Source organism: Bubalus bubalis, chromosome 18, assembly GCF_019923935.1.
Source record: "Bubalus bubalis isolate 160015118507 breed Murrah chromosome 18, NDDB_SH_1, whole genome shotgun sequence".
Classification (NCBI taxonomy): domain Eukaryota; kingdom Metazoa; phylum Chordata; class Mammalia; order Artiodactyla; family Bovidae; genus Bubalus; species Bubalus bubalis.
This window is the reverse complement of record NC_059174.1, coordinates 36,156,613-36,177,502: the sequence shown is the minus strand read 5'-3', so window position 1 is coordinate 36,177,502 and position 20,890 is coordinate 36,156,613. Positions and strand designations below refer to the sequence as shown.

Genomic DNA, 20,890 nt, shown 5'->3' with positions numbered 1-20,890 from the left:
CAATGTCCAGAGTTTGTTAGTGAGATTTGTCATGATGTTTTATTATGTCTTGTTGAAGATCATTGTTCCCCTTTGTTTTTCCTTTCTAAATCCACTCCTGACCTGCCACACCAGAACAAGAGACCATCCAGCAATCTTTCCTCTTTGGCGTGGGGAGATGTTTGTGTATAGCTGGGAAACCTGGGCTTCTGCCATTAACTAGCCATGTGTGCCTTTGTCTTCAAAGCTCCTTCCAGCTCTGAAATATCATGACCCAGCAACTATACTTCTTTTTTCAATTCATGCTGCTTCTTATTACAAAGGTACATGTATTCACCATAAATAGTTAGAAAATGTAAATAAGAGAGTCGAAGAAAATACAAAATACTCACTGGGCTTCCCTGGCAGTCCAGTGGTTAAGAATCCACCTGCCAATGCAGGGGATGTGGGTTTGATCTCCGGTCCAGGAAGAGTCCATATGCCGTGGGGCAACTAGTTCTGTGAGCCACAACTACTGAGCTTGGGCTCTGGAGCCCATGCTCTGCAACAAGTGAAGCCATTGCAAAGAGAAGCCCTCGCACCACAACTGGAGATGAGCCCTGCTCTTCACAACTAGAGAAAACCTGTGGCCAGCGATGAAGACCCAGCACAGCCAAAAGTAGATACATAATGAAAAATAAAAATAAAATCACTCACCATTTTGTCACCCAGTGCTAACCTTTATTAACCTTCACTCATTCATTAATACATATTCATTGAGTGTTTGCCACGTGCCGAGCAGCATATGAAATATACCTTTCTAGGAGATTCATATTTTAAAGAAATCATCCTGCTTTGTAGCCTGCCTTTCACTTAATAGACAGTTGTGAACATAGTCTCACGTCAGTAAATATTTTCCTACAATGTTCCAGTCTCTCACGTTAATGAACACTCTCAGAGTTAAGATTTTGAACAAACTCATAGCCGTTACTTTAAGATAATTCCCACATGTAGAAATCCTAGATTAATTAGTAATCACCCTGATGAAGCCTCTGGCAGGGGAAGCCAAAAGTCAGCCTTTCTAGCCTCTCTTGACATCCTTCCACTCAAACGTCTGCATTTAAATGGTCTATAACCCCTGCTACCCATTGCGGCAAACACTAGACACACAAGGCTGTGGATAGTTAAGTTAAAACTAATTAAAATATAGAATTCAGGGCCTCAGTTGCACCAGCCACATTTCAAGCACTCCATGGGCATAGTGTTACTGTGGCAGCAGAGAAAACATTTCCATTATTGCAGAAAGTTCTACTGGACATCACTGGTCCAGACGAGAGGTTTTACTGATGTCCATTGTTGTTAGATTGAGGTACAGAGACTTGAGGGGATTTTCTGGAGATTTCCCTTTTTATTGCATTTCTTGGTCCTTTTATCTTATTTGGCCATGAGGCTTGTGGGATCTTAGTTCCCCAACCAGGGACTGAACCTGAGCCCTGACAGTGAAAGCACCAAGTCCTAATCACTGGACCAACCAGGGAACTCCCTCCTGGTCCCTTTATAACGAGCATTTACCAATTATTGTTTTTTACATATATCATATTTAAAAGCTTTCTCCTCTTGGGAAAGGTGTACCTTCTGCTCACTGGTCCCCTGTAGATGTCTAACTATGGGAAAAGCTCAGAGCCCTTACGTCTGGTCACTGGGTTTAAATTCTGATTTCCTTCCTAGAGACAGAGCTCCAAAAGAGTTGCATTAATAATCTCTATCCAGGGACTTCTCTGGTGGTCCAGTGGTAAATAATGCAGGGGACATGGTTCCACCCCTGATCCGGGAAGATCCCACATGCAGCAGAGTAACTAAGCCCATGCCCCACAACTACTGAGCCAGCACTCCAGAGCCCGAGAGCCGCAACAAGAGAAGCCACCACAGTGAGAAGCCCATGCGCAGCAATGAAAACCCAGTGAAGCCAAAAATAAACACAGAGAATCTCTATCCAAATTTACTTACATATACATAAGGAAATTCTGGAAGGATACCAAAAAAAAAACCCTTAGGAACGTAACTTACATTCTCTATGGCATGCACATTACCTGTCTTTGTAGATGAAGACAAGAATGAGGAGATTTTCCATGTGAATGTATCACCAATTTAAAAATAGATCAAAAATAAATTTAAAATGTGTCTTATTACACAAAGAGCATACAATTGTAAAAAAAAAAATTAATAGTAGACAGCGAAATTCCTTTCACTGAAGGTTATTAATGGGAGGTTTGGTGAGACTCCTTTCAGATTTGGGTCTATTATGAACAATCATACATAATACCCTTTTTTTATATAAATAGGGTCATGGGCAATTATGCTCTTCACCGTGCTTAACACTTCTCTAAAATTTTGTCTTGTCAGTGTGATTTCACTCCTTAGACATCACCAGAGCCTGCCTTTTCCTTCCTGACAGCTGGAAAAAGTGGGCTTTTAGAGCTCTAGGAATTTTTTCTCTTATGTCTCCAGGTGGCCCTCGATAACACCTCCACGTCTCCCTCTGGAAAGCCCGTCTGTCAGACCCGTTTCTAGATGACGGCAGAACTGGCGTCAGTTGGTCCAGGTCAGTCCCACCCTCACTGACGTTGCAGAGTCGGCTCCCCCCACAACCCTCTCCCTTCCTCAGGTGTCTCCTGGTCCACACCTCTCCCAGGCAGTGGGAGTGAAGGGACTCAGAGCACTTCAAGATGGGGTGTCAGGGAAGGAAGGAGGCAGGGACACAGGGGTATGAGTCACCTCCAGGTGCTCCCTCTCCTCCTCCAGGCAGCCAATAACAGCCCCATTTTGGATCCACTTCCAGACACTGTCTTGCTGGACTTGTGTCTGAACATGCATCTTTTTCTGTGTTTCTGTGATGGGTTTCCCACACTGACCTTGGAGAATCCCTTCCCTACCCCTGCTTGGCTGCATCCTTGTCCATCATATTCCACAGGAGAGGAGGGGGCATTTCCAGAGGACTGGGTAGGCCTGGGGGGCCACAGCGAAAGATCCCATGTGCCACAACTAAGACTTGGTGCAGCCAAATAAATAAAACTATTTTTAAAGAAAGAAGTAGAGGCAAAGGATGAGTCACCTACAGGTGTCACTGATGCCCTTGAAAGTCACCCAAAACCTGGACCAAAAAGTAACCAGCCCAGCTTCAAAGACTCTGATCCTGGCCCCACACGTCTGGAACCAGCAAGTCCACAGAGACAGAAAGTAGATTAATGGTTGCCAGAAGCTAGAATTGGGGGAATGCGAAGCGACCGTCAGTGGATACAGGGTTAATTTTCATGGTGATGAAAATGTTCTGGCTAATGGTGATGGTTGCTCTGTGAATATGCTAAAAATCACTGAATTGTACACTTTAAAAGGATGAATTTTATGGAATGTGAATTGTGTCTCAATAAAAAAGGAACTTGGAGGGTAGCCAATCTATTGAGATATAATTGACAAGCACTAAAATGCACTGAAAAGGAGTACATCAAGGCTGTATGTTGTCACCCTGCTTATTTACCTTATATGCACAGTACATCATGAGAAACGCTGGGCTGGAAGAAGCACAAGCTGGAATCAAGATTGCCGGGAGAAATATCAATAACCTCAGATATGCAGATGACACCACCCTTATGGCAGAAAGTGAAGAGGAACTAAAAAGCCTCTTGATGAAAGTGAAAGTGGAGAGTGAAAAAGTTGCCTTAAAGCTCAACATTCAGAAAACGAAGATCATGGCATCTGGTCCCATCACTTCATGGCAAATAGATGGGCAAACAGTGTCAGACTTTATTTTTTTGGGCTCCAAAATCACTGCAGATTGTGACTGCAGCCATGAAATTAAAAGATGCTTCCTCCTTGGAAGAAAAGTTATGACCAACCTAGATAGCATATTCAAAAGCAGAGATATTACTTTGCCAACAAAGGTCTGTCTAGTCAAGACTATGGTTTTTCCAGTGGTCATGTATGGATGTGAGAGTTGGACTGTGAAGAAAGCTGAGCACTGAAGAATTGATGCTTTTGAACTGTGGTGTTGGAGAAGACTCTTGAGAGTCCCTTGGACTGCAAGGAGATCCAACCAGTCCATTCTACAGGAGATCGGTCCTGGGTGTTCTTTGGAAGGACTGATGCTAAAGCTGAAACTCCAGTACTTTGGCCACTTCATGCGAAGAGTTGACTCGTTGGAAAAGACTCTGATGCTGGGAGGGATTGGGGGCAGAAGGAGAAGGGGATGACAGAGGATGAGATGGCTGGATGGCATCACTGACTCGATGGACGTGAGTCTAGGTGAACTCCGGGAGTTGGTGATGAACAAGAAGGCCTGGCGTGCTACGATTCATGGGGTTGCAAAGCATTGGACATGACTGAATGACTGAACTGAACTGAAAATGCACCTATCTTAATGTAGAGTTCAATGATTTTTGACAAAGACACCCACACCACCACCACCCTAATCAAAATATAGGACATGTCCATCACCCCAAAGTTCTCCTGTGCCCCTTTAGCATTATTTTTTCCCACAAAATTTAACAGTGTAGAAACTATCAGACTCCATCACACATGGTAAAGGGTATTAATTCATAAAATTTACATTTTACTTATATTTAAAGGTATATATACACACTTTCACTTTTCACCTTCATGCATTGGAGAAGGAAATGGCAACCTACTCCAGTGTTCTTGCCTGGAGAGTCCCAGGGACGGGGAAGCCTGGTGGGCTGCCGTCTCTGGGGTCGCAGAGTCGGACACAACTGAAGCGACTTAGCAGCAGCAGCAGCATACACACACATTATAGGGTTGTGATGTGAATCACAGCAAAAAGATCTGAAAGTTCCTACTGAAACAGAAGTACCATGGAAGGTGTAGGGGGTCGTGGCAGAAATGTTATGCACTTGCTCTGAGGTTGCTATAGGCTGAGATCTCTGCTCAGCACATAAATGCAAGACTTCAGTCAATACTTACAGCCACTTTCTACGATGTGCCTCATCACCTCTTTCTGCAGATGAAGAAACCAAGACTTTACGATCTTTGCTGGAAGCTAGATCTGATTTCAAAACATACTGCCCTTAATGCCTCAGTTTTCTCTTGTTTGTTTTTCAGTCGCTAAGTTATGTCAGACTCTTCTTTTACGACCCAACAGACTATAGCTTGCCAGGCTCCTCTGTCCATGGGATTCTTTTGGCAAGAACACTAGAGCGGGTAGCCATTTCCTTTTCTGGGGAATTTTCCTGACCTGGGGATCGAACCCATATATCCTGCATGGCAGGTGGTTTCTTTACCAATGAACCACCAGGGAAGCCTCTGTTTTCTCTGTGGGCTTAAAATTCCAGCTGAAATGTCAAATCCTAGAGGATGAAGACAGTGTCTGTCAACCTCCGTTCATTCATTCAAGCACAGCAAAAACAATAAAGAGAAGAAGACACAGCCCTCCCTCCATGGAGCTTGGTCTAGTCACAGGTGTGCACACCCACCAGAGAGCCTGAAACACCACAGACAGGAACACATGTCATGTTTCTCTTTGTAAGCCTGGGTGTAACCCTGGGTGTGATGGGCTGGCTTTTCCTGTGTCCAGTTGTTGGGAATGTTGCCCCAGTCTTTTTCTGAGACAATCCCAGGCAGTCAGACAAGGTGGACCCTGCGAGGCCCACTCCCTTCTGGGTTGTTCTGCAAGGACAAAAGGAGTTCTCATGATACACAGAGTCCTGAGGCTCCAAGGACCCCAGGCCAGAGGTCCTGCTGGAAACACTGGAGTCCTCCAGAACCCTCCAGAGTCCTCCTGCCATGCAACTGGCTGCAGAGCAGCAGGGGAAGGATTTAAAACACAGAATTTCTCAGTAGAAATTACTCCTGAGTTACTCCTCCATGATAAACTCGTAGCCACCATCAGTCTCTCATTTCAAGAGTCAAGCCAGGTGGCATAAATTCTACCTTCCAGTCAGCCCTAATTGAGTTCACCCTTACTGAGTTGTTGCTAGTTAATGAGCCTGTTTACATGAAGACTCAAATCCTTCTTTCTCCCTTAGATTCTCTGGCATCATTAAATCTTCTAAACATTAGGGAACATCTCTAAATGCAAGTCTTGGACATCACCGCGCTCAGCACGCCCCATGTTCTGGAACAGTCAGGGGACTCCCCAACAGAGGCTAGTTTTCATCCAAGGAGTAGCTAAAACCCTGCGAGCTTTGAGGTTACTAAGTCCTCCTCAATGTGCTCACCTGGGATGGTGTGGAAAGCTTTGGAACCACGCTGGCCTGGGTTTGGATCCCAGTCTATCACTTGTTATCTTTGTGGCCTTGGGCAATTTACCTAACGTCTCTGAACTTGTTTTCTTATCTAAAAAAAAAAAAAAGAAAGAAAAAAGAAATGAAAGAAAACACCAAAGCAAAACAAAATAAACTATGAGCCTTGTAGGGTTACTGTGAGATTAGATGAAATCAAGGTATGCAGTTGGTACCTAATACATACCAGCTCTCCTCCCCCTCCTCCTCCCTGCCAAGGTGATTAACATTCTGCAGAGACAAGAACAGCCAAGCAACTTTCTCTAAAAGAGGATTCGTTTCTCTGTTCACGTTTTTCCTGGAAGGCACTAACAGGAAACCTTAGACTGGCAAGAGCACCTTCACTTTGGTCCTTCTGCGCAGTAATAAAGGGTTCCCACAGAGCCTCACCCGCCTGGAGCTGGCGTATATGACATGATATGAACCACGTGTGTCCATTGGAAAATGTCTCTGTCTTGCCATCTATGGCCACCAGGAAGTCAGGGCTCGCATCTCCCACTCACCTGGGCCACTAGTCAGCCTCGCTTCGGTCCGTCTTCCACTCTTGCCCTCCCCGAAGACACTTCTTCCGCGGAGGCCAAATCTCAAAATGCAAATCTGCAAATCCAGTCACAGATGCCTGCTCTGCCCCCTCCATTGTCTTTCCTGCAAACCCAACGCGGCCCACCCGCTGCCTACCACTCCTGTCCCCGTCCCGGCCTCCTTTCTCCCGGAAGCTGGACCTTCCTTCTCCCGGAAGCTGCACCAGCCACAGGTGTTTTTCCTTTTCCTTAAGCAGCCCCATTTGTTTCAGCCTCAGGGCCTTTTCAGCAGCTGCTCACTCCACCTGGAGCTCTTCTCCTCCAGATGGAAGCTGCTTTTGCAATATGTAGGTTTTGGCTCCAGTGCACCTTCTCAGTTCACATCTACTACTTCACCCTATTTTATTTTCATCCTTGTCCTTGTCACTACCTTTAAAACTCTCTGGTTCGTTGTCTGTCTAATTCACAGTGCACCCCAGGGACGCAAACCATGCCTGTTAAATAAATGAACCCAGGGAATTCCCTGGCGGTCCAGAGATTATCAGCTCTCACTGTCGATGGCCCGGGGTTCAATCCCTGGTCAGGGAACTAAGATCCCACAAGTTGCACGGTGTGGCCAAAAAAATAAATAAATGAAGCCTCTAGTCTTGCCATTTAAGTATAAATCAATGATCTTCAGGAAGGCCTCTCTTCATAGGAGAGCTTCTAGTGTGTGTCTAGACAGCCCTTTTATTTTTGGCATTTTTGGCAAAATGACTTGCTTCTGGAATTTAACAAAACCAGACAACGCCTGTCTCCCTAGTCTCACCCAAAGCTGTGTTACCTCTTCTAGAATCTCCGAGACTCTGGCTGCCCAGCTCCTTCATAATAACCAGGCATGGATGAGACAGATATTTTACAACCCCCACTGGAATATCCTGCTGCCTGAAAAAGCACCACAGACCTGGAGTCTTGAAACCAGAGGCAGCCCGAATCCAGCCAGTGTCCCTGCTCCTCAGCAGGGGTGATTAATTCAGGCAAGAGCCAGGCAAGAAGTGCTGGGGGAATTTTAAGATCCAGATGGAAAAAAAAAACCTGGGGGTGGGAGCAGGGGTGTGGGGTAGGAAGAACACACTCTTCTTCATCCAGGGGATTTTAACCTCCTAGGATTGATATTAAATGTGAAACTGGGGGTATCTGTGTGTATGTACATTTGGGGGACAGGGTCCATAGTTCTTATCAGAGTTCCGATAGGGTCTCTACCCTAAAAGGTTAAGAACTCTGGATCTGGAAGGCAGGCAATTAGGTTAGCAAATCATCATCCTAAACATGACCTGAACTGAGACAATCACGAGAAAGGAAAAGTGCTTTGTGCTCCAAAGAAAACAAAAGCTATTTCCAACAGGAATTGGCTGTCACATTCTCTGCACTTGGAAAAAAAAAAATCAACAGAGCATCCGCCCAGCCTGCCCAAGGCCCATCCCTTAAGCCCAGGTCTCCAGGGAAGGCTTCGAGCCTTTGTTTTCCAGTCTGTGGGCAACTGGTTGGGCAGAGAGCCAGAAGGCAGAGACCTTGATGGAAGAAAATATAGAGATGTGCCAAATTGTGTGGGCTAGAAGCACCTGAAGGTGGGCTCTGGCTGCTGCCATGACACCCACCAGGTGAGGGAAAAGGTGCCGGTTCAGACCCAGTTCTCTTCTGATGCCTTGCTTTGGCTCCAGCCATGTCAGGCCTGCTGTTTCCTCCAGGTGCTCTGGGCATCATGGTACTCATCGGGGCCTGGGTGCCTATTCCTAAGCAAACTTTGGACCCTTCAGAGTTAGCAAGCCCACTTTTCTCCCTGTGGCCACTGCCTATTTAAGGCTATGTGTCCCATCTGGTGTTCAGAAGGGACACTCCCTTCCCCTGGCCCTTCTTGCCTTTGTAAGGGGAGGACCTCAGACATGGCAGAAGGCCCAATAAACACTGGAAGGAGCCCCACGAGCAGGCAGGTGGGCTGGGAGCCAGAGTGCTGTGCCAGCACTTGGTGTAACCTCCAGGGAGGGTGCAGTCCACACACGTCCTGGCTTCTGAGGCGGGCGCTGGGTGTCAGCCCTCAGCCATCACCTCTCCTCCTTTGCCTCTCTGTGAACCCCACGGACTCTTGCTTGGCCTTGATTTGTTATTCTTCTGCATTTGTATAGGTTCTATCTTTAATATGTCCCTGTGCCAAGGTTTCTGACTTTCCTCCCCTAAACCTGACTCTCCTCTGAGCTTCCCCATCTCGGCCAGCAGTGCCTTCGTCACCTTGGGGCTTGACCCTTCAGGTCCCAGCTCAACAGCGTCTCCTACCTGGAAAGACCTTCCCAGACAGCCACCCATACCCCAGGATGCCCTCCTTCATGTCATCCTGTTTGTTGATCATGTTCCGTAATTGTTTTTTCTCTTTGTCTCCCCACTCAAAACCTAGTTTGTGACAACAGGGGTCCTAGGCAGCTCCCCATTTGCCTCTGCAGGGCCACCGTCCAGCCTCTTCCCTCAGGTCTTGCTGGGTCCTCCTAACCCTGTTGTCTTCCCAGGCCCAGGTGGCATTGGCCGCCAGCTGTTGCCACCCCAAGGTGCCTCGCCACCATTCCTTCACCAGGTATCTCTTAGCCCTGCCCGCACTTCTACAAACTGTCCATGCATTAAACTCTCCTTGGTGACTCCACCTGAATGTGCATTGGCTACCCAACGGTGGTTCTGACCAAAACAAGGTTCATATCTAACTCTCTGACCGCCGTTTTGCCAACAATGTGCTAAGGAACATCTGGCATGTCCTAGGTATTCAATACATGTGTTTTGAATAAATTAATGAACAATAAGGAAACTGTGTTTGTATTGACATTTCTGTTCAGATCTAATTCCCATACCACTGATTAAACGGAACATGCTTGTAATAGTGTGCTATAGAAAGTGTGGGAATCAAAGAATGATGGAGGGCCTGAGGGAAACACTAAATAAATCTCTGATAAGTAAAGAAAAGTTAAAGAGAATTAGGAAAGTTGGTGATCCCAGTAAGCAAAACAAAAATGCTTCCCCATTTGCCTGATGGTCCAGTGGATAGGAATCTGCTTGCCAACACAAGGGACATAGGTTTGATCTCTGGTCAGAGAAGATTCCATATGCCTCAGGACAACTAAGCCCATGGGCCACAGAACTATTGTGCCCCAGAGCCCAAGTTCGACAAAAGAAGCCACAGCAATGATAAGCCTGTATGACGCTCCTAGAGAGGAGCTGGCCTCAGCAATGAAGACCCATCACAGCCAAAAATAAATAGGAAAATAAAGTTGTTTAAAAAAAAAAAAGCTTCTACTCCCATGACCATTGTCTGAGGTTCAACATCAGTTTATCAAAGAGGGGGAACGTCCAGCCAAGACTAGTACCTCAGAAGGTTTAACGGAAGGTTAGAAACACACCTATTTTAAGGTTTGCAGCCTAAATGTCACATAGGAATAAAAAGGAACCCCAGTGAAGGACTCCTCACATAGAATTCCATCACAAATTAATCACAGGTTATCATAAGTTGAGGGAAATGGCAGTATAGCAGAGAGAATTTAATTTATACCTCTAATTAAGCAACATTTGAAACTTTTCTGTTTAGTTGACAGTCTGTTTATCTACTGCTGAATAATAAAATACCCCCAAACATATATATATATGTGTGTGTATGTATAATTCACATACCGTTAAATTCTCCCAAGGCATACAATTCAGTGGTTTTTTCAGTATATTCACAAATTGGTCAGACTTTCACTGCTAATTCCAGAACATATAGTGTCAAGTGTAAACTGTTAGTCGCTCAGCAGTGTCCAACTCTTTGCGACTCCATGACTGTAGCCTCCCAAGCTCCTTTGTCCATAGGATTCTCTAGGCAAGAATACTGAAGGGGTTGCCATTTCCTTCTCCATGGGATCTTTCTGAACCAGGGATCGAACCCTGGTTTTCCTGCATTGCAGGCAGATTCTTTACCATCTGAGCCACCAGGAAAACCAATACCAGAACATATTCATCACCTCAAAAAAGAACCCTGTACCCATCAATGTCACTCTGTGTTTTCCCTGCCCCCTTGCTCCTCCTGGCAATCAGTAATCTGCTTCTCTGAATTTGCCTATTCTGGACATTTCCTATAAGCAGAATGATATGTGACTTTCTGTGTCTGGACTTCCTTCACTTACCACAAAGTTGAAGTATAATCAGTGTTTCATTCCTTTTTACGCTGAATAATATCCCACGTAGGTACAGACCACATCTCACTGATCAGTTGATGGACACCTGGCCTATTTCCACATTTTGGCTATTATGAATAATGCTGCTACAAAAATTCATGCCCAAGTTTTGTGTGAATGTGTTTTCAGTTCTCTTGGGTATATACCTAGATGTGGAATTGCTGCTGCTGCTGCTAAGTCGCTTCAGTCGTGTGCAACTCTGTGCGACCCCAGAGACGGCAGCCCACCAGGCTCCCCCGTCCCTGGGATTCTCCAGGCAAGAACACTGGAGTAGGTTGCCATTTCCTTCTCCAATGCATGAAAGTGAAAAGTGAAAGTGAAGTCGCTCAGTCGTGTCTGACTCTTAGCGACCCCATGGACTGCAGCCTACCAGGCTCCTCCATCCATGGGATTTTCCAGGCAAGAGTACTGGAGTGGGTTGCCATTGCCTTGGTAATTCTATGTGTAACTTTTTGAGGAAGGATTGTTTTATTCTTTTTTTTTTTTGCCTGCACATGGGGAATGTAGTTTCCCCACAAGGAATCAAACCCACGCCTCCTGCACTGGAAGTTTGGAGTCTTAATGACGGGACCACCGGGAAGTCCCAGGATTCTGTGTTTTAAATCTGTGTGTCCCACAGCACCACACAGTAATTTCCTCGTCCTGTGGCCCCAGGTACAGGCATTTGCATAAAAGGGAACCCAAACTGACAGGGACGTGGAGCAAAGCAAGTCACACACAGCAGGGTGTCTCCTGCTTACACACCCACGAGACAGCCTTGCACATGTGCACCAGCATACAAACAAGGATGCTTCCAGTCATACTGCTGGCCCCAAATCAGAAACAATCCAGTGCCCATTCATAGTGCCTTGCATAAACACATCGTGGACTATACATCAAAGAAAATAAACGAACTACAGCTACACGTCACAGCATGGATGCGCCTCACAAACATGGTGTGGAAATAAACAAGTCACAGAGACTATGTGTAGTACAGTTTCCTTTATATAAAGTTCCAAAACAAAGAAAGTGAAATCATGTGGTTTAGGGATGCAAATGCGGGTGGAAAAACTATTAAAAATTATTTCAACCAAAAAACAGGATATTGGTTACTTCTGGCAGGGAGAGCAGGAGACGTGTCAGGGAGGGACACGGGAAGGTCCTCTGAGTGGCAGCCAATTTTCGAGTTCTTGTCCTGGGTGATGGATACACCAGGGTTCACTGTGAATTATTTTTAACTGTACATAGGTACTTACTTACTCATACACTATTCTTAAAGTTTTATTTCACAATTCAAAGGACAGATGGAACACAACCCATGTCAAGGGGTCAGGACACCTGGATTCTAGATTGGGTTACCCCTAAAGAGCCGAGTGACATAAGACCAATTCTTTAATCTCTCTGCCTTGACTTCCTCATCTCTAAAATGGGAACAATGATAATAATTGACACTTACTTAGGACTATTCCCAGGCACCACGCTAAATGTTTTTACCTATGTCATTGGTAATATGTCCCAGGAGCACAACAAACGTAACTGAAGCCAGCTTGGGCAAGAAGCATGACATGGTTGCAGAAATGGCCTCCATCACCTCCAGGCAAGGTGCAGAGAACAGAGAACAGAAGCTGTCTCTCATTGCAGCTCTTCTCTCTGGAACTGTTGCATTCTTCTCCTTTGCTGTAAACTGGTTTTTTGCACTCCACTCACATGTGAGCAAATGACCACCCACAGCTTCCAGGTTTATAACTTCTCCATACAGTAAGAGACTTTATTTTGGGGGGCTCCAAAATCACTGCAGATGGTGACTGCAGTCATAAAATTAAAAGACGCTTGCTCCTTGGAAGAAAAGTTATGACCAACCTAGACAGCATATTAAAAAGCAGAGACATTACTTTGACAACAAAGTTCCGTCTAGTCAAAGCTATGGTTTTTCCAGTAGTCATGCATGGACGTGAGAGTTGGACTATAAAGAAAGCTGAGCGCTGAAGAATTGATGCTTTTGAACTGTGTTGTTAGAGAAGACTCTTGGGAGTCTCTTGGACTGCAAGGAGATCCAACCAGTCAATCCTAATGGAAATCAGTCCTGAATATTCATTGGAAGGTGGGAAAGACTGAAGTCGGGAGAAGGGGACAACAGAGGATGAGATGGCTGGATGGCATCACCAACACAATGGACATGAATTTGGGTAAACTCCAGGAGTTGGTGATGGACAGGGAGGCCTGGCGTGCTACAGTCCATGGAGTCGCAAAGAGCTGGACACGACTGAGCAACTGAACTAAACTGAACTGATTCAAGACACCGGCCAGACGTCTCTCAGTACAGATTACAGAGTTTCTTGGAAAAAGAACTCTTAACTGCTTTAGTTTGCATCTGGCCTCTGCCCTGATCCAATCAACTGTGGCACAGGGCAGAGACACACCATGCAAAATGCCTGCCAGGGACAAACATCATGAAACCAAATGGGAACTATGGACAGTCAGCGTTCAGCCCATGGAAATCTAACTCTGGAGAGATGCCTGTTCCAAAGAGGGCGGCTCTGAGAATGGCATAGAGAATGAAAGACAGACAGTCCAATATCAACCATTATTTCATCTACTCTTCGTAACAATCCAACTAGGTACTGTCAATATCCCCATTGTAGGATGAAGAGACTAAAAATCAGATTAGAGCCAGGGGTTTCCCAGCAGCAGCACTGCTGCCATTTCGGGCTGCACAGTCCTTTACAGTAGGGAGCTGTCCTGTGTGCCGCGGGATGTTTAACAGCATTCGTGGGATGCTCCTCTAGTTGCGACGATCAAAAATGTCTCCATAGGTTGCCATATGGTGGTAAGAACAACTGACCACTCAGCTTGAGTACACTTCACAACACAGTTCCACTGGTAAGACAGAGACAGGATTCAAACACAGGTCTTAGACTCTAAGGTCTGTTCTCTTAGTCACTGTCTCTTTTATGATCATATCTAAATTACCTACCTCACAAGGCTCAGTGAGGATATACTGGATGTGTAAGCACCTTGATGAGTTAGGTGGGACAGAAATTAAGACGTCTCCACATTCTGATGAGCTTCCAGTTCTGCAGGTCAGCGTAACTCCTCAATCAGGACAGGGCTATAAGGAGCTAAGGAATTTGAATTCCATGGGTCTGACCACCAACCAGATTCCCCATTTAGTATCATGATGTAATCACTCTCCAAATCCACTCCCTCATGAGGATTTATATTACCAGCAACTTGCTACCCCAGATCCAGTTCCATTCTCCAACCTACGATTTATGGTAACTTCTATCTTTAAAAAAAAAAAAAAAAAAATTTTTTTTTAAATGTGAATCATTCTTAAAGTCTTTATTGAACTTTTAACAATATGGTTTCCATTTATTATGTTTTTGTTTTTTTGGTTGAGAGGCATGTTCGATCTTAGCTCCTTCACCAGGGATCGAAGCTGCACCCCCTGCATCGGAAGGCAAAGTCTTAACCACTGGACTGCCAGGGAAGTCCCTATGGTAATATTCTTCTTCCACAAACAACTAACTCAACATCTTCCATCCCTTCCTCCATGAACCAGAGGTCTCAACCTAGGCTGCATGAGGTTGCTGGCTGCAGTCTTCAAACTGTGGTTTCTCTGGAGTGGACCCTCCTGTAACTAGAATGCCTCTCTGAGAAAGACCAAGCCTTATGTGGACAGGCACCAGCCTGTTACCTTTCATTTTGGTTTTTAATTGTCATTGTGACTGAACTCTAAAAACGATGAAGTACTTCATCTGTAAGGATGTGACGCCCTCCCATCCAAACCCTACGGGAAAGCATTCTGGCTGAGATTAGAGAAGGCTGGCCACACACTAGCGACAGGGGGTCTTCACAATGAGATTCTGGAAGCCTATCAAAGAAAGCACATCGCTGCAGCTGAGTTTGGCTGCCTAATAAAATGACCACAATATGGCATTCATATCCTTCCACTCAAGTTATAAACAGTTTGTGTGGAGGTCTGGTTACAAGGTAATATCTCTACTAAAAGTTTACTAAAACTTTCTTTTAAAAATTGAAGTATAACCTCCATGCAGAAAAGTACACAAGCCATAAGTCTACAGTCCAATGAATTTATCCCAAAGTAAACACACTCACCAAACCACCACCCAGATCAAGAAATTACCAAGATTCCAGAAGCCCCTCTGAGGCACCCTCCCAGCCACTGTCTTCACCCTCTCCTTAAATGTAACCACGCTCCTTTTAGTCTTATGACCTCCATACTTTTTGTGTATCTGATGGCCCAGATAATTATCTCTGGAGGCCAGAGTTAATCAGAAGCTGGGAGGACTATTTCCCCATGAGTCATTCCTCTTAGGGACAGTTTATCAGTGAGGATGCTTCCAGCTGCAAGTAATAGAAACCCCGACTCAAATGGCTTAAACAATAAGAAAATTTACAATCTCTGCCTAAATGGAAGTCTTGCTGCAGGGTGCGCAAGCAGCTGGCAAGAGTCTCCTGTTCACTGTGCCAGCAGCTGGCAACAGTCTCCTGTTCTCTCCTCCACTCAGCCATCCTGGTGTGTTGCTTTCTTCTCAAGATGGTGCAAAACAGCCATAGCAGTTCTTTCTGTGACCCTTGTCTTTGGAGAGAAAATTTCTTCCACAAGTTTCATCCCACTGGTGAGAACTGGGTCATATGTAGAACCATGCGGGACAGAAGACAGGCCCAACTGTCCTAGACTTATCAGCTCGGGTGTGATGGATGTTGAGAAGCCCATGCCATTGCTCCCTACAGCAAGCCACAGAATGAAAGCGGAAAAATGCCTGCCTCCACTCATGTATATACATGCTTTATACTGATCAGTGGTAGCAAGGGTCATAAACAGGGGAGATCTGTGGCTGAATCTAATGTTAAAGAGATTCAAGGTTAGAGGTAAGTAACTCTCTGGGAGGAGAGATTAAATTGACCGTGGCAAAATAAACACAGCAGCCTTCTGCCCTCTCTCCCTCTGCTCTGAATGTCAATGATCCTTCCTCTCGGAATTGCCCATTTGGGCACTGAGTCATTAACATTTTTTGACGTTACTGGGATGGTGTCTGTTACCAGTGATGTTGAGCACAGAACATAATGCTTCAGTATACTCTTAGGACAAATCCTACCTCTTTAGAGATCCCATGATGGCAGGCAGAACTTATATAGGTAATCAAGGCTGACCTGGTGATCAAGGACAACCTCGTCAATCATACATCTTATTGATAGTATATACCCTTGACATGACACAATAGTAACAAATTACATCTAGAGCTTCCCTGGGCCCCAACCAGACCTATAACCCCAGTCTAATCATAAGAAAAACATCAAGTTCCAATTCAGGGCATCCTTCAGTGTACCTGGTCAACACTCCTCAAAACTCTAAAGGTCATCACAAAAAGTCTGAGAAATTGTCACAGTCAAGCAGAGGCAAAGAAATGATGACTAAATTTAACAGTGGAACAGAAAAAAAAAATTATGTAAAAATAGGAAGTATGAATAAATTGCAGACTTTGATAAGTGTATTGATAGTGGTTCATTAACTGTAACCAATGTACCATGTTAATGTTTAAGACGCTAGTAATAGGGGAAACCAGGTGCTGCTGCTAAGTCGCTTCAGTCGTGTCCGACTGTGTGACCCCATAGACGGCAGCCCACCAGGCTCCCCCATCCCTGGTATTCTCCAGGCAAGAACACTGGAGTGGGTTGCCATTTCCTTCTCCAATGCATGAGAGTGAACAGTGAAAGTGAAGTCGCTCAGTCGTGTCCGACTCTTCGAGACCCCATGGACTGCAGCCCACCAGGCTCCTCCATCCATGGGATTTCCTAGGCAAGAGTACTGGAGTGGGTTGCCATTTATGTCAACTCTTTGTATTATCTTTGCAATTTTTCTAAATTTAAAACTGCTCTAAAAAATAAAGTTCAGTTAAAATATATCTAGGAAACCAACAAATGCTGGCAGCTGAATTCATTTACAGAGAAGACAGAATGGATTTGTAGGGACGCAGGAGTGAATGGGGTTCTTGGTTGTTAGTGATGTGGGAAGAATTAGAATTCATCTCAAAATTCTACTTGGGAGTCCTAGATACTTCTGCAACAAATTTGGATAGGTTGCTCATTTAGACACAGCATGGTAAACCATACGGAATCTACTTGGTCCTTCCTATGGCCCAGTATAAAGCAGAACAACTTGAAGGATGCGGAAGAGGCTTCCTTCAGGAGGCATATAGTCTATTAATGAAGGCACTCAGACAAAATACACAAAGTATATAACAGTACCTGCCTTGGCTGTCTGCTTCCCCCTGATCTTTCTCCCATTCAAACCTGAGGAATGTGTCCCATTGTCTTTGATGGCACCAGAAATGGACACTCTGATACTACCTGGCTAATTACATTCTCACTTCTAAGAGTTAGTCTTCTTCACAGGTTTGGACTGGAAACCAATGTAGCCACCTTGCTTCCTACTGGTTCTAGCACACATGAGGTTCAGTTGTGCTCCCTACCCCTAGGTCCCATCAGATGCTCATTCATAACTGGTTCATAACAAGTGAAGTTCCCTTTGCAACTGTTATCTTACATACATTTATTTATCTTATTCTATGACAAAAATAAACTTGTATATATTTTTTGAATGTGTATCTTTTTAAAGTAATGAATAGTTCTTCTTTGCAAAGATACTTAAGACTTGGCACAGAATAAAATGAATCTCTGCCCTATAGGAGCTAGGTATACTTGGAGAGGCTGAACCTTTTCAAAGATGCTACCAAGGCAGGCATTTTAAGGTCAGGTAAGCTGCAGGGGCCACTGTATTCAAGATGTTTTAGAAACCAAGTTTGAACTAGCTTGAGACAAAAACCAAACATACTGACTCAAACATGAAAGGTCCAGAGGTAGAATTTAGCCCTGGGCAAGGTCAATCAAGATGTTCCAACAGGACTGCACTAGTTTACATGGATGGCCCAGCTTACAAACAAATCAGCTTTATTTCTTCCAAATGTTTTCTAAGACAGGCTAGTGGGTATATTTTTGGACCATAATACTTAAAAATGAAGGGACGCGTAGCTGAGGTGTAACCTTGTCACTTATTAGCAAAACATTAGTTTAAGGGGGCCAGATGGAGCAGAATGAAGTGTAGAAAAAGTCTAAAAACTAAAAAGCCTTAAAAAAAAAAAAAGATTAAAGGAAAAAAAAGTGGGGTGGGGGTAGTGTGTGTGTGTCAGATTGGGAGTCTTGGAAAACTCATTTTCCTGGACTGCTCTTGATTAGATTTCTTGGATAATTAAATCAGAGTGGACAGGTGTGTGAGAGGATTTCTTTTTATTGTGGACATCTCCCTATTGTTCTGTAAGGTAATGCCACCTTCCTTCCTGAAAAACTTAAATGAAGAAACTGGGGGGGAAAAAAAGATCCCCAAAGTAAACTTCTCGAAGAAGAAATGAAATTCAGGCTCCTGGGTTCTTAAATTTTTCTCTTACCAGGTCTATGTGGTTCTGAAGTTAACATCACATTGATGTCTCAGGCACAGAGCTTAGGACCAGGAGCAAACAATAGGAAACTGCTCTGAGACTGGCACTGATGAATCAAAAATGCCACTTGTCACACTTGGAACAAACAGTGTTTGTATGTGCATTATGTTGTGCTTCCTCCAATGACCTTGAATCATCTTCTGCAATGATATAAGAAAAAAAGCCAGAAATGACCGTTTCCCAGTCTCGTGTGCTTCACGGCATGAAGTGGAAGACTTTCATTTTTTGGATTTCCTCATGATATATAGTTTCAGAAGAGGCAAAGGTCAAGCCAACTTACTAACAATTACTCATCATTAATAATTTTAAGTTTACACATATTTCCAGGTTAAATCTCAACCAGAACCCTAGACTGGATTAGAGGATGGAAGAAGTTATGTAAGAACTTCTCATCTCTGCTGCCTAAGGATTTCAATAGTCTTTAACTGTTTTACAGACTACCTTTTCTCCAAAGTTGACTCTAATAATACAGTTCAAATCTAAATTCTCATTAACTAGCATCAAGAAACTGTTTCGCAAGGAAGGGAGTGAGGGTCATTCTAAATTGTTCACACTGAACCAACAGGATTCTCTTCAACAATGAAGACTTTGGGGGTGGACTCCCAAGATAGTATCTACTTTCTAGTATCTACTGATTAAGAAAAATGATTGTATTATTCATGATTCTATTTTATTGACCATACACAGAAATATCTATATATATATATATAAATGATAATCAATAGTAGAATACCAGGCATATTATTTTGGTACAACTAGAGCTCAGTTCGGAGAAGGCAATGGCACCCCACTCCAGTACTCTTGCCTGGAAAATCCCATGGACGGAGGAGCCTGGTGGGCTGCAGTCCATGGGGTCGCTAAGAGTCGGACACGACTGAGTGCCTTCACTTTCACTTTCATGTGTTGGAGAAGGAAATGGCAACCCACTCGTGTTCTTGCCTGGAGAATCCCAGGGACGGGGGAGCCTGGTGGGCTGCCGTCTATGGGGTCACACAGAGTTGGACTCGACTGAAGTGACTTAGCAGCAGCAGCAGAGCTCGGTTTTGGGGTCTTTTTGACCATGATGCATGGCCTGTGGAATCTTAAGTTCCCTCACCTGGGATTGAACTTGTGCCCCCTGCAGGGGAAAGCGCAAGCGGAGTCTGAACCACTGAACCAACAGGGAAGACTCTAGAGCTTAGTTTTCATATGGGAACAACCAACACTAGAAATTGACAGCTGTCGGGTTTAAAGTCCAGCTCACCTCTCAGCTGTGTAGCCTCAAGTCATTGGTAAAATTTGGATATACTCGATTTCCACGTAAAGACCCTGCAGAATCAGAAACGTGTGGAAGTCGTCTAAGATGCTGCGTGGCAGATAGGTGGCACATAAATGAGTATTACAACTGTGTCCTCATGTTTTGCCTAGAATCCAACCCTAGTCTCTCCTGAATGCTTCATACAAGAATTGTTTTCTAAAATGTTAAGTTTGTGATTAAGCTGACTGGCCCTGAAAATGCAGTTCCAGGCTTAGTGTGGTTTAACTTACAGTTTCTCTACTTTATGACAGTGGAAGTGATATGCATTCAGTAAAAATCATACTTTTGAATTTTGATCTTTACCTGGGCCAGCGATATCCAGTATGATATTCACTACTGGGACGTAACCATCTCATAAATGGAGGAAAACCTGCAGAGTATACAGATATCTATTAAGCTAATTAATGTTAGGTTACCTATGTTACCTGCAATTACCAATCATTTAGCACACTGTGTGAGTGCTTGGTCCCTTAAATTTACACAACTGAAATCACAATCTTCCATCTCAGGTTTTCAGGAATCAACCAGGATTTGTCAAATACTTGCCAAACACTCAGCATCAGGAACAGTGAATTATTACGACTGAAGATTAAACATTAGACTCAAACACTAGCAGCAAGAATGGGACTTTTCTATTAGTAATCCTCAATTCATGATAGTGAAATAACTACACCCTAGAACGATGTCTCATGGTAATGTTAGAAGGCTATCAGTGTGTTTTAAAAGGTCATTGTAAAAATGGCTTATTTACCTTGTTTTATTAACAGTCACTAGAACTTCGATCTCAATGCTTAATTTCCCCCAAAAGTTTAGCTATTTCCAAGACAAACAACCATTTGAAGACTGACATTATATATAACAAATATTATTACCTTGAACTGGTTTCTCTTTATCAGATGGTTTCAGTAAAAACCTGTCTACCTCGTTGCCATATCATATCTGTTAATACAGCAAAAGTCTTGGTTTGTGCCTCTCGTGATTATCAAATGAGCAACACACATCAAGGAAAGAGCAACAGCAGCAAGAATCCTGAAGAACCACAGAACTCTCTTCGGTTACACTAAACCCACTATTAGCACAGATACAGGTGGCTTTTATG

General features: G+C 44.2%; 1 long non-coding RNA gene across 4 annotated transcripts; it reads right to left on the bottom strand.

Moving 5' to 3' along the window:
- Positions 1-4,120: 4,120 nt before the first annotated feature.
- On the bottom strand, positions 4,121-8,547 carry LOC123330319. 4 transcript variants are annotated; one of them, XR_006546154.2, is made up of 3 exons: positions 6,752-8,547; positions 6,186-6,303; positions 4,121-4,169 (listed from the first exon to the last, which is right to left on the bottom strand). It is a non-coding gene; the product is annotated as an uncharacterized LOC123330319 (long non-coding RNA). The 4 variants fall into 4 exon arrangements; XR_006546153.2 differs by lacking the exon at positions 4,121-4,169 and adding an exon at positions 4,246-4,299 and having other exon boundaries at positions 6,752-8,544; XR_006546152.2 differs by lacking the exon at positions 4,121-4,169 and adding an exon at positions 5,218-5,315.
- Between the last annotated feature and the right edge of the window lie 12,343 nt (positions 8,548-20,890).